The 13378-nt window shown below is 47.5% G+C and overlaps 2 protein-coding genes across 5 annotated transcripts in view; one reads left to right on the top strand and one right to left on the bottom strand.

Moving 5' to 3' along the window:
- The window catches only part of LOC102575963 (phosphatidylinositol 3,4,5-trisphosphate 3-phosphatase TPTE2), a 37534-nt gene extending 36264 nt beyond the window's left edge, over positions 1–1270 (bottom strand). The window contains exon 1 of one of the 2 annotated variants that reach the window (XM_019491353.2): positions 1198–1270. The gene's annotated coding sequence lies outside the window, so the exon portion shown is untranslated. Of the gene's footprint in view, positions 1–489; positions 577–1197 lie in introns of those variants that run through there. The other variant, XM_019491352.2, reaches the window with a different exon arrangement.
- Positions 1–13378, top strand: part of LOC102575733 (fibrinogen-like protein 1) — a 76629-nt gene that overhangs the window by 42505 nt on the left and 20746 nt on the right. For 2 of the 3 annotated variants that reach the window (XM_019491357.2, XM_059712891.1), the window contains exon 1: positions 1803–2138. The exons of the other annotated variant lie outside the window; for it this stretch is intronic. The gene's annotated coding sequence lies outside the window, so the exon portion shown is untranslated. Of the gene's footprint in view, positions 1–1802; positions 2139–13378 lie in introns of those variants that run through there. 3 annotated transcript variants of the gene reach the window in all.

Raw genomic sequence — 13378 nt, 5'->3', positions numbered from 1 at the left:
GGTGTACATTAAATAAAAGTGAGAAACTAGTCCTAATGATGGTTAAGCTTCTGAAGGTTTAAGGCTTCAGTTCAGCAAGTACTGGGAATGTATTTAGTTTATGAAGTTCCACTAGTGAGAAATTAGATGGTCTGTACAATAGTGAGTTACCAAATCAGCACTCTGGGAATTGAAGTCCAATATATACAATCCAGTAGTTAAAGAGGCTCCCTTCATCCAATTTATCCTAAATACTGGATAGTTGTCCATTCTGTCTAGTAATGGACATAAGAAGCTACAAAGTACAGAACAAAACACTACCAATTTAAATGTACACTTGTCAAACAGCTCAGAACAAACTAAAAACGTGTTCCAAAGACTGTCCATTGTATAATCCATAAAGCCAATTACAACCATAGAACACACACACGAGAAGAACATTAGCAATAAACTCAGTCTGACTTCACTGAAATGAGCCACTGCTGTTACTTGAGGATCACTAGCACTGACTTGGCAAACCAAAAGCACAACTCAGTCAAATGAGAGTTGATGTACACAGTACAGCAAGCCCGGCACAAAGACTGGCTACATTTCCTTTCTTAGAAAGGCTTCTCTGTAAGAGATTTTTTTCTAAAACTGGAAGACTTTCTTCCTCCCCCCCCCCCTTTTCTTTCAATTGGTTGAGCAACCTGATTTGCATTAAATTCCCATAAGAGGCTTCTCTCACTACCAAACAAGGTGCACGAGACCTTTGTCCAGAGAGGATCAGAAGCTTGAGCAGCACCTGATGTTGGTCTCTGCCTGCCTCCACCTCCACTTAAACAGTGGAGTGTGTGTTCCCACTCAACTCCCCCAGCTGCAACACGAGTGCCTGTCCCCAACAGCAGTGGAGAAGTACCAAGTTTGCTCCAGCAAAGAGAGCAGCCTCTTGTCTAACCAGTGCATCAGTAGTAAAATGGATGGCTTTGGCCCCACTTCCAAGCAGGGCTCTGGTTTGGACATTTAGGTCCAGGAGAGATTCAATTGGGGGGGGGGGAAAGGGGGGAGAGGGTGTCACAGCACACAACCTGGCATCACCAGCAGGCTGGGCATCACACCAGGCTGTGATTCTTTGTGCCTACCCTCATTTTCCATGGGAGGGAGGAGGGATTAAGTCCCTCTCCAGCTCCCCCCTCACTCAGCCAGGGAGATTAGCAGGGAGATTAGCCCCTACCCCACCTTGCCCTTCTGCTCCCAGAAGAAGGGGACCAGGAGTCTACCAAGCCCCGTCTCCCGGGCTCTGTCCCAGGCAAGCCAGCAGAGGCTGGAGGAAGTGATGCAGCGGGACGGGCTGGGCCTGTCCCCGCACAGCCGCCCTCGGCGGGGCGCTAGCCCGGGGGCAAGGGAGTTTGGGGCGGAGCAGCCCCTCCTCGTCCCGCTCCAGCGCGGCGCCGCCAGGGGATCCGGCCTCGCCCTTACCTGCCGCGGCGGGGGGATGGCCCTGGCTCGGGAGAGGAGGCTGCTGGCAGCCTCGGGGCGGGGGCTGGCCAAGGCCCGACGCGCGCCCTCGCCCTCTCGCTCCGCTTTGCGGACTCAGCACGGAGAGCTCCACTTCCTGAGCTCCCTCCTCTCCCGGCCCCGGGCGGCCGCCCTCCCGCCCAGCCCCACTGTCCCGGGCAGCGAGCAAAAGACCAGCCCCATTACCTCGGGCAGCAGACACACAGAACTGAGGACCAGCCATGCTGTGCCCGGCGCTGCGCTTAAAAGCAGCGGCCGCACCTGCCCCCGCCCCCGCAGGCCGCACGTGGCGCGGGGGGGCGGGGCGGGGCGGGGCGGGGCGCCCGGCCCCGGGCAGTTCCGGAGTGGAACGCCGTCGCCATAGCAGCGGGCCGCTCCGCCCCATTCATGGTGTTGCAGCGGGGAGGCGCGCCCCCCTTCTCCTGCGCTAAACTGATCCGGGAGACACCTCCGCCCAGCTGCAGGCGGCCAGCTCCCGTCTTGTCTGCTCTGGTCGGGTCAGCTGAGACACCCTCCCGTAAGATGCCTCTGCCCGTGTGGATGTGCACTCGTGTCACTTGCTTCAGGCAGACACAGCGTCTCTTTAGTGGGAGCCTGCTCTGGGGATGGCGCGCACCTGAGGACGCTGAGCCTGGCCAGGACATTCTTTGCAGGCTTGTCTGGTAAGGGCCAAGGGTTTAGCCTTGACCCCTCAGCCACTTCACCTGGAGGGTAATGGCTAAGGACTGGGGGTCCCTGTGGTCCAGCTGAAAGCAATGAGAAGGATCCTGTCAGGGAAGTTAAGCCCCTTTCCAGGAGCAGGTCCTAAGTTAGGCACCATGAGGAATGCAACACCCTCACCAAAGGTTTGGCACCACCTTCTACAAATGCCAAGGCTCAGCAGTTCAGTGTTTTCATGTAGGGTGGATGTCTGTGTCGATCAGTACCACAGACAACCCAGCCCATGTAGGCCGGGGGTTCCTGTCTGGGCACAACACTGCAAGAAGTGCCAACCTGGCATCTCTTTCTGTCACGTGCCGAGATGCACACACACTTTTCCTTTTATGGTTGCTGTCACCTTGATTCTAATTTTAAGGAGTTTGTTTTTTCTTAAGTCTCCGCTGCCTGGAAGGGACCTTCTGAGACTTCATATGTTTTCTCTACTGATTTTGCTCTTTTCCGTTGGGTAATGGCTGCAATCATTTTAGAGGCAGATTTTCACCCCTGCCATTTGTGCTTATGAAAATATCTTTATTACAAAAAGGAGCTAAACTTTCTTTATTACAGCAAGGACCTGTTACAGGCATGGCATTTTTTAACAAACAACTTTAACTTAGAACAGCTGTGCTGCTGCACAGCCAGTAGAGGGAGTTCAAACTCTGCCTTTTCGAAATCTTGTTCCTGAATTGCTCACAACTTTCAGGTACTTTTGTTGATTATAAATTTCCTAGTGGTCTGAGCAGCCAGATTCATTTTTTCCTATCTCAAATGCAAAGCAAATCTCTGTCATGGCTATTCAGAATTGTGAGCCCTTTTATACATCAAACTAAAGCAAATTGAAGGTAAATTCCCTTTTTCATCTACAGACTTTGGAGATATCCTCAGAAATGCGCTTTATTTAATTCCCGATTTACTTAGTCATAAAAAATCTCTTCATATGCAAACATTGTCCCTGCATGATTGTTAGTATTTTACACTTGTTGAAAACATTGAAAAGATGATATTTTGAGTTCCTTTGGCTTGATGTATGAGATTAGGTGCTGCAGGGAGAATGTATGAAAGTAGGAGGAAAGCCAACCGGTTCCAGGCTAAGTGGAATGCGCACATGGAATAAACAGTTGCTAAAGTCAGAAAGTAATAAGTAATAAGCTACACAAATCAATAAAGATTAAAAAAATAAATAAAATTGATGTTGGCAGAAACTGAATAGACTGGTGGCAGTAAGAACGCATGCTGAAGCATTTGCATTGTTGTTGTTGTTTGTCTGTTTGTATATTTTTTGGTCCTGGAAGTTATACTTGTCAAAGGGGAATTTTTTTGGGTGGGGTGCAGGGGTCAGAGGTGAGCTAGTTGTTTCCTAAAGACGTGACTCTGCCGTCCTTCTGAATTCATACTTTGCAGTTCAGTAAAACATTACACATGGAATATTTTCAAGATCAGATCCAGGAAATTGTGTAAATATGGTAAGTTGATCTTAGCTTGTCTTATAGTCATAGGTTAGAAGCTCTTAATGTAGTTTTAATGTACATGCTGACTTTTCACAAGAATCACTGTATTAAATGCATTCAACTTTCAAGGGTGCAGGAACAGGCTGAGAATCCTCTGAACAGCCAGTAGGGCATGATTCATGCCATCTTACAGCCCTTTTACCTCAGTTTTGCAGGCATAAAGTAAACTGTAACTGTAAACTAACTGATCTGTTTCCTACATAATACAGTTGAGCCTGGACTAAAACTTGAGATCAGAAATTTTTGTTGTTCAAAGTTTGATCCCAGGCTGACTTTTGTGTCTTGGGGTTTTCTGTACTTTCTAATCATACAGTGTTGTTGATGCTTGACCAATATTGCCAATTCCTATTTGATTATGGGTCTCGTGCTGTTTGACATATCTTTGTAAAGCTCCAGTTCCTTGGGTCAAATGATTCAGCTTAGAATGTCAACTTTCTTTTTATTATAAAATACCTTTGGGGTTGGACCCAATGATCAGTAAGGTCCCTTCCAGCCCCTAACAGCTATGAAACTTTATCGCCCTTACATTTGCAAAGAAAAATTTGGAAATGTGACACAAGTATAGTCCAGAAGGTCAAAAAGCTGAATGCAGAGAAAATGATCTACGTTGGATTACTGTAGTTCTGTTTTGGTTTGTTTGTTTTCAACTTTGACTTAATTTCAATTTTTGAGGTCTCAGTAATGAGTTTTGGATGTTGGAGGTGGTGCTGTACAGATATTTAAAAGAATCTGAAATCTGATTTTAATCTAATGGCAGACTTTCACCACTGTAAATGAACAATGCTATTAGTAGAATGGTAGAATTGCTAATAATAAAAATATACAAAAAGGCAGAAATGTTCATTAAGTAGTCTGTTCTGTATTTGGAAGAAAACACCAGCATGACATATTTGTATTACTTTCCCTTCCACACGGTAACTCGGAGGAAGTTAAATAACAATTATTAAAATAAGACCTCAGATGTGGGTAATTTGTACCAAGAGTTTAAAAGAGTTTGCCAAGGATTACTATGACCATTAACTTTATTAAAACACACCATTGATAAATCATGTTGAGTTTCAATAAATTTTGTAACACTAGAAGACTAGAAGAAAAGTACTAGGGTGTCAATATAATAAAGAGGTGAGCAGGATGACCTAGATGATAAGCCCAACAGCTTGCCATTTTCCTGATGGAATGGTTGATATGGACTAAATTGATTAAAAATTACAAGAGTAATATAATGAATACCAATCAGAGTGGGATTATAGCAAATAGATCTTTCCAAACTAACCTGATATTTTTAAGAGGATAAATTCTATTGATAAAGTGAATAGTGTCAATTTAAAATACTTTTTTGTAAGACATATTTGACTTGCTGCCTGCAGCATATTAAGAAGTTAAAATGACACAAACTTGATAGGGAGCACATGACATGGATTAAAACCTGAATCAGAACACAGTCATGAATGGGAAATCGCTATTGAGCGGATGTGTTTCTAATAGGGTTGCATAAGATTTGGTTCCTGCACCTGTGTGATTTTAAGATTTTTATCAATGACCTAGAAGACAGAAAATCATTAATAATAATGTTTGAAGCTCACAGAGTCTAGAGAAGTGGGAACTTATAAAGAAGAGAGATGACTGATACATAGCAATTTACATTGTTTCATAAGATGGGCACAGACAAACCATCTATGTTTCTTTATTGCCAAATGTAAAAATATGTGTCCAGACTCCAGGAGAACACACTTTCTGAGTCATCTACTTTCCAGCATAAAGATCTGGAGGTCATGGGAGATAATCAACTGACCATGAATTCTCAGCATAACACGGTGGCCAAAGGGGACTAATGTGCTGCTTGGATGTGTAAACACAAAATTCTGAAATAGGAACAGGGAGGTTATATTGACTCTGTGTCTGGCACTGATGGAACATCTCTTGGGATGCTGTATCCCTTTCTGTTGTCCAAAATTCAAGATGGATGTTGATAAATTAAAGGGAGTTCACAGGCTCAATTCCAGGAAAAACTTCACAGTCAGGGTGTCCAGACTCTAGAATAAACTCCCTCCAGTGGTGATGCAGTCACCTACCCTAGAAATCTTCAAAAGGAGACTGGACAGTCACCTCGCTGGGGTCACTTAACTCCAGTTGTCTTTTCCTGCCTAGTTACACAACTGACAAAACCACTAGAAAACATGATTTATAACGAAAGCCTCCAGGAGCTCAATCTCTTTAGTTTATCACAGAGAAGATTAAAAAGGTGATTTGATCACAACTATTATGTAGATATGATAAGAAAGGCCTCTTCAACATAGTAGATCAGTGTGTAACAAGATCCAGTGGGTGGAAGCCACAGCAAAATAAATTCAGAGCCCAAGTAAGACATAATTATTTAACAGTGAGGGTCACAGAAGTTAAAAGCAGGAGGTGGAGAGCACGAGAAAGATTTACTGCGCATCAATTGTGTTGCTGTCCAGTGGAATGGTTTTTGTGTGTCTGCTCCATTCTGCAATAAGTGAAAAATAAAACAAAGTAATTCAACAGATTGTTAATCCGGAAGTAAAGAGTCCCAATTTCTTCTTACTGAGGGATAGAGAAGACAAACTATTGCTGAGGATTGTCTAACATGCAGTAAGTCTCCCCTTCCCTTTTCACTCAGCATACTTGTTCCATCAGTCCACACCTCTCTGACCCTGTAGCACTTGCAGAAATAACTTGCATTTTCCAGTGACAGTTACTGTATAACAAGTAAATCAGGAAATGGAAGGTGTCAGTTGGGGGCCTCAGCTGCCTATACACCAATGTCAGGAGCATGGGGAACAAGCAGGAGGAGCTAGCCCTCCTGCTCTCTAGTGGGCAATATGACCTGGTAGAGATCGCGGGGACCTGGTGGGACTCCTCATATGACTGGAGCATAGCTGTAGAAGGCTGCACCTTGCACAGAAGGGACTGAGCAGAGAGAAAAGGTGGAGGGGTAGCTCTCTATGTGAGGGAGCAGTACACCTCTCTGGAGGCTGACATTGGCTCCAAAGATAAGCAGCTTGAAACCCTCTGGGTCAAGCTTTGGGGAGGGGTGGGGTGAAAGAGACTTAACTGTGGGCGTTTACTACTGCTGACCAAACCAAGGAGAGGCGCTGGATCTGGAGTTCTCTCAAGAACTGACAGAGGCTGCGTGTGCAAGGGACTTGGTTGTCATGAGCGACTTATAAAGAGGAAAGGTAGCTGGCAAGCCCTGCTGTCTCAATAGGGACATCACAGTCCTCTTGAAAAAGAAAAAAAGAGGCGTACACACAGTGGAAGCTAGGGACAGTCCTCAAGGACTGGACACATAGGGGGTGCACTGGGGCGCACATGCACCTCCTGAGAGTGCTGGTGCACTCCCTGACAAGCAGCTTCCCCTGCTTAGGTGATGGGAAGGGGAGGCTGGTGGGAGCGCTGGTGCCACCCTGTGAGTGCTGGCTGGAGATTGGGGGTGCCAGGTGAAGTGCCACTGGCACTTTCAGGAGCGCCACTGGCACTTCCGGGAGCGCTGCTTGTGCCTCCCAGTTGGCGAGATTGGCTGCGGGGAGACCCCCACCCGTCACTGACTGGCCACTCGGGGGGCATGTGCCCCCCCTGACTCAGGTGGCACCAGTCACCCATGGTGGTCTGCACTTGTAGGGAAATGTTTAGGAAAGCTAAGGTGGCGACTGAGTTTAAGTTAGCCAAGGGTGTCAAGGACAATAAGAAGTCCTTCTTTAGGTATGTAGGGAGCAGAAGGAAAACAAATGGAAGCATGGTGCCCCTGCTTAACACCTTGGGACAGCTGGTAACAGACACTCAGGAAAAAACTGAATACCTGAATGCCCACTTTGCTTCGGTATTTCACCAGACCAAGGGGAAAGGCAAGTGAGATAAGGATCACAGGAGGCATAATGGGAATGATAGCCTTCCTATTGTGGATGCTGACCTGGTGCAAAACCAGCCAGAAAAGCTAGACATTTATAAGTCAGCAGGACCAGATGGACTTCACCCAAGAGTGCTGATGAAGCTGGCTGAAGTCATTGCAGAACCCCTGGCAAAACTCTTTCAGAAATCGTGGCACACAGGGGAGATCCCTGAGGATTGGAAGAGGGCCAACATTATGCCCATCTTCAAGAAGGGGAAGAGGGAGGACCTGGACAACTATAGGCCAATCAGCCTAACCTCCATCCCAGGGAAGATCCTGGAAAAATTCATTAAAGAATCCACGTGTGATACACTTGTTAAGGGTAAGATTCTAAATGACAGCCAGTATGGCTTCGTCGCAGGTAGGTCTTGTCTTACCAATCTCATCTCCTTCTATGAACAGGTCTCTTGTCACCTGGACACAGGACAGAATGTCAATATTATATACCTAGACTTCCGAAAGGCTTTTGGTCTTGTATCCCACAATATCCTTGTGGAGAAATAGGAAGATTGTGGACTTAACTGCTCAACGGTTTAGTGGGTGGGAAACTGGCTGCATGGTAGGGCCCAGAGAGTTCTCATGAATGGATCTGTGTTGTCCTGGCGAGAAGTAGCCAGTGGTGTCCCTCAGGGGTCCGTGCTTGGACTGGTGCTTTTCAACATCTTTATCAATGATTTGGATGTGGGGGTGAAAAGCTTGCTGGCCAAGTTTGCGGACAACACCAAGTTATGGGGGAGCGTGGTCATGCTAGAAGATAAGTTGCAGAGACGGCGGATCTTGACAGGCTGGAGAGTTGGGCGGACCAGAACCAGATGAAGTTCAACACTCAGAAGTGTAAGGTGCTCCATCTGAGGGTAAACAATCCCCGTCATACCTACAGGCTTGGTGGCAACAATTTGACTTGCACCACAGCCAAAAGGGACCTAGGGGTAGTGATTGACCATCGCATAAACATGACCCAGCAGTGCAATGCTGTGGCCAGCAGGGCAAACAACATGCTGGCATGCATTAACCATTGCATCTCATGCAAAACTAGGGAAGTGATACTCTCACTGTACTCCACACTAGTGAGACCACAGCCGAAGTACTGTGTCCAGTTCTGGGCACCACGCTTCAACAAGGACATGGAAAAACTTGAGAGGGTCCAGAGAAGAGCCATCCATATGGTCAGGGACTTGCAAGACAAGCTATACAAGGAACGGCTGAGGGATTTGGGCCTCTTCAGCCTACAGAGGAGAAGGCTGAGAGGGGACTCGGTAGTGGCTTACTGCTACATCAAAGGAGTACATCAAGAACTCGGTGAACAGCTGTTCATCAGGGCACCCCTGCGGAAGACCAGGAGCAATGGATACAAACTCCTGGAAGTCCACTTCAGGCTCAATTCCAGGAAAAACTTCACAGTCAGGGTGTCCAGACTGCAATAAACTCCCTCCAGTGGCGATGCAGTCACCTACCCTGGAAATCTTCAAAAGAAGACTGGGCAGTCACCTCGTTGGGGTCACTTGACTCCAGTTGTCTTTTCCTGCCTAGTGCAGAGGGACTGGACCTGATGATCTACAAGGTCCCTTCCAAGCCATAACAATCTATGAATCTGTAAGTGCCCCCTATGACTACTCCAATGGCATGTAAGGAGCAGGGTAATGATGAAGCATGGGCTAAGGTACAATGGTAACATTTAAAATTGACACAACAAGCCTTGCTGATGAAGGTATAATTGTTCTGAGGACTCAGATGCATACTTTAAAAGTGCTAGAAAGCTTAATGGGCCAGCACAATGATGACACACAAAAGTCTTGCTGATGATGACATGCAGTGTCTAACTAATGGAATACAAGGGACTGATATGATTAACACTCCATCCAGCTGCCTGTGGCTCCCCAGTACGTCTGTGCGAAATTTCACCGGGTATTTCATTTCAAAGCTGTTTCAGTGCATTTTGAGCTCCAAACAGTAAAATTGAAACAAAACGAAAGCCTTCAAAACAGCTTTGAAACAAAACAACAAAACTTTCGAAATGTTTTGAGTTTCAAAGCTGGGCTTACTTGGCTTCAGCACCGGTCCCAGCCGGCAGCAGCAGCCTGGGGGCACACCCCCCGGGAGGATTCTGGCACAGCCCCCAGCCCTCCCAAAGGTGCGGGTCCCTGGATCTGCATGCTGGATGACAGTGTGCTGTTGCTGCCAGCTAGGGTCAGTGGCAGCACCAATCTTCCCTATGTTCAGCAGGGTCTGTGCCCAGCGCTGATCCCAGCTGGCAGCAGCAGCCTCCTGTCATCTGGCAGGCAGATTGGGGGCCTGCCTTCACCCCCAAAGGGCTGTGGGGGCTGTGCCAGACTCTACCTGGGGGTGTGGGCCTCTGATTTGCCTGCTGGATGACAGGAGGCTGCTGCTACTAGCTGGGATCAATGCTGGGTACAGCCCACACCCAGCACTGGGAAGATTGGTGCTGCCACTGGCCCTAGCCAGCAGCAGCAGCCTCCTGTCATCTGGCAGACAGATTGGGGGCCCACCTGCACCACCGGGAGGAGTCCGGCGCAGCCCTACCAGGGGTGTGAGGCCCCAATCTGCCTGCTGGATCACAGGAGTCTGCTGCTGCCAGCAAGTGACAGGAGTTTTGCTTGTTAACAACTTGAGGTGCAGTTTCCCAGAAACCTTTGCACCTATATCCTTGAAACTTGACAGGCTTCATGCCCTCAGAAGGGGCTACCATCCCTGCAAGCTTCAGACAAATCAGGCAAGAAATGACTAAGTTTTAGGCATTTTCATGATTCCTCATTATAGCCTATGGGTGAAATGTTGAAACAGCGAAACAGTTTCAACAAAATGAAACGGACAGTACTTTTGAAACAAAACAAAACTTGAAACAAAACACTGTTCCATCAAAGCAGAATGGTGCTGTTTTGCACAGCCCTGTTCCCCAGGTACCCACAACTGTGCAGAGCTTTAGGCACCAATCTGGAGTGAAGCTCAAATTTATGCCTCCAAATCCACAGAGAGGCATTGTAGCTCCTCTCCCATTACGTTCTCTCTTGAGTCCTTCACAAAATTGACTTAAGAATCATAGAATCATAGAACATTAGGGTTGGAAGGGACCTCAGGAGGTCATCTAGTCCAACCCCCTGCTCAAGCAGGACCAACCCACACTAAATCATCCCAGCCAAGGTTTTGTCTAGCCTGGTTTTAGAAACTACCAAGGATGGAGATTCCACTACCTCTCTGGGTAACCTGTTCCACTACCGTCCTAATGACAACGTTTTTCCTAGTATCTAACCTAAACTTCCCTTGCTGCAACTTGAGACCATTTCTCCTTGTTCTGTCATCTGCCACCACTGAGAACAGTCCAGCTCCATCCTCTTTGGAACCCCCCTTTAGGTGGTTGAAGGCTGCTATTAAATCCCCCTCTCACTCGGCTTGCTTTGCTTCACTTCTATAGACCAAATAGTCCCAGTTCCCACAGCCTCTCCTCAGAAGTCATGTGCTCCCAGCTCCCTAACCACTTTTGTTGCCCTCTACTGGACTCTCTCTCCAATTTGCCCACATCCCCTCTGTAGTGGGAGGCCCAAACCTGGATACAGTATTACAGATGTGGCCTCACCGATGCTGAATAGAGGGAAATAATCACTTCCCTTGATCTGCTGGCAACACACCTACCAATGCATCCCAGTATGCTGTTAGCTTTCTTGGCAACAAGGGCACACTGTTGGCTCATAATCAGCTTATTATCTACTGTAATCCCCAAGTCCTTCTCTGCAGAGCTGCTGCCTAGCCAGTCAGCTCCCAGCCTGTACCAGTACATGGGATTGTTCCATCCTAAGTGCAGGATTCGGTACTTGTCCTTATTGAACCTCATGATATTTCTTTTGGTCCAATCCTCCAGTTCCCCAAGGTCACTCTAAATCTTAGCCCTACCCTCCAGCGTATCTACTACTCCCCACAGCTTGGTGTCATCTGCAAACTTGCTGAGTGTACACTCTGTGCCATCTTCCAGGTCATTAAACAAAACCAGGCCCAGGACTGATCCTGGGGCACTCCTCTTGATACCAGCTGCCAGCTAGACATTGAGCTGTTGGCTACTACCCTCTGAACCAAGGTTCTGTCCTTGGACCCATACTGTTCAACATCTTCATTAATGATGTGGACACTGGAGTCAGAAGCGGACTGGCCAAGTTCGCCGATGACACCAAACTTTGGGGCAAAGCATCCACGCCAGAAGACAGGCGGGTGATCCAGGCTGACCTGGACAGGCTCAGCAAGTGGGCAGATGAGAATCTGATGGTGTTCAACGCCGATAAATGCAAGGTTCTCCACCTTGGGATAAAAAACCCGCAGCATCCTTATAGGCTCAGCAGTGCTATGTTGGCTAGCACTATGGAAGAAAGAGACTTGGGGGTCATCATTGACCACAAGATGAACATGAGCCTGCAATGCGATGCGGCGGCTAGTAAAGCGACCAAAACACTGGCTTGCATCCATAGATGCTTCTCAAGCAAATCCCGGGACGTCATTCTCCCCCTGTACTCAGCCTTAGTGAGGCCACAGCTGGAGTACTGTGTCCAGTTTTGGGCTCCACAATTCAAAAAGGATGTGGAGAAGCTTGAGAGAGTCCAGAGAAGAGCCACGCACATGATCAGAGGTCAGGGAAGCAGACCCTACGATGACAGGCTGAGAGCCCTGGGTTTCTTTAGCCTGAAAAAGTGCAGGCTCAGGGGTCATCTGATGGCCACCTACAAGTTTATCAGGGGTGACCACCAGTATCTGGGGGAACGTTTGTTCACCAGAGTGCCCCAAGGGATGACGACTAGGTCGAATGGTCACAAACTACTTCAAGATCATTTCAGGCTGGACATAAGGAAGAATTTCTTTACTGTCCGAGCCCCCAAGGTCTGGAACAGACTGCCACCGGAGGTGGTTCAAGCGCCTTCATTGAACACCTTCAAGATGAAACTGGATGCTTATCTTGCTGGGATCCTATGACCCCAGCTGACTTCCTGCCCTTTGGGCAGGGGGCTGGACTCAATGATCTCCCGAGGTCCCTTCCAGCCCTAATGTCTATGAAATCTATGAAATCTATCTATGAACCTGAAGCTCCAGCCAGTTTTCTGTCTTCTTTACAGACCATTCATCCAGCCTGTACTTCCTTAGTTTGCCTGTAAGGACATTGTGGCAGACTGTATCAAAAGCCTTGATAAAATCAAGGTATATCACATACACTGGTCTCCCCAAATCCACAGAGCCAGTCACAGAAGGCAATCAGGTTGGTCAGGCATGACATTGGTGAATCAATGCTGACTGTTCCTAATCACCTTCTTCTCCTCCAACTGCTTAGACATGGATGCCTTGAGGACCTGCTCCATGATTTTTCCATTGACTGAAGTGAGGCTGACTAATCTGTAGTTCCCTGAATCCTCTCTTTTCCCTTTCTTAAATATGGGCTCTCTATTTGCCCCTTACCAGTCTTCTTGGACCTCTTCCAATCTCCATGATTTTTCAAAGATAATGGCCAGGGACTCTGCAATCACATCAGCCAACTCCCTCAACACCCTTGGATGCATTGCATCTGGCCCTATGGACTTGTACACATCCAGCTTTGCTAAATAGTCTCTAACTTGTTCTTTCACCACTGAGGGCTGCTCACCTCCTCCCCAAACTGCCTGGGGCAGTAGTCTGGGAGCTGACCTTGCCTGTGAAGAGTGAGGTAAAAGAGGCATTGAGCACTTCAGCCTTTTCCTCCTCATCTGTCACAAGGTTGCCTCCTCCATTCAGTAAGGGACCCACACTTTCCATGTTC

Source organism: Alligator mississippiensis, chromosome 1 (genome assembly GCF_030867095.1).
Source record: "Alligator mississippiensis isolate rAllMis1 chromosome 1, rAllMis1, whole genome shotgun sequence".
In the NCBI taxonomy this organism is placed as follows: domain Eukaryota; kingdom Metazoa; phylum Chordata; order Crocodylia; family Alligatoridae; genus Alligator; species Alligator mississippiensis.
The sequence above is the reverse complement of the archived record's forward strand: the minus strand, read 5'-3'. Positions and strand labels throughout refer to the sequence as shown.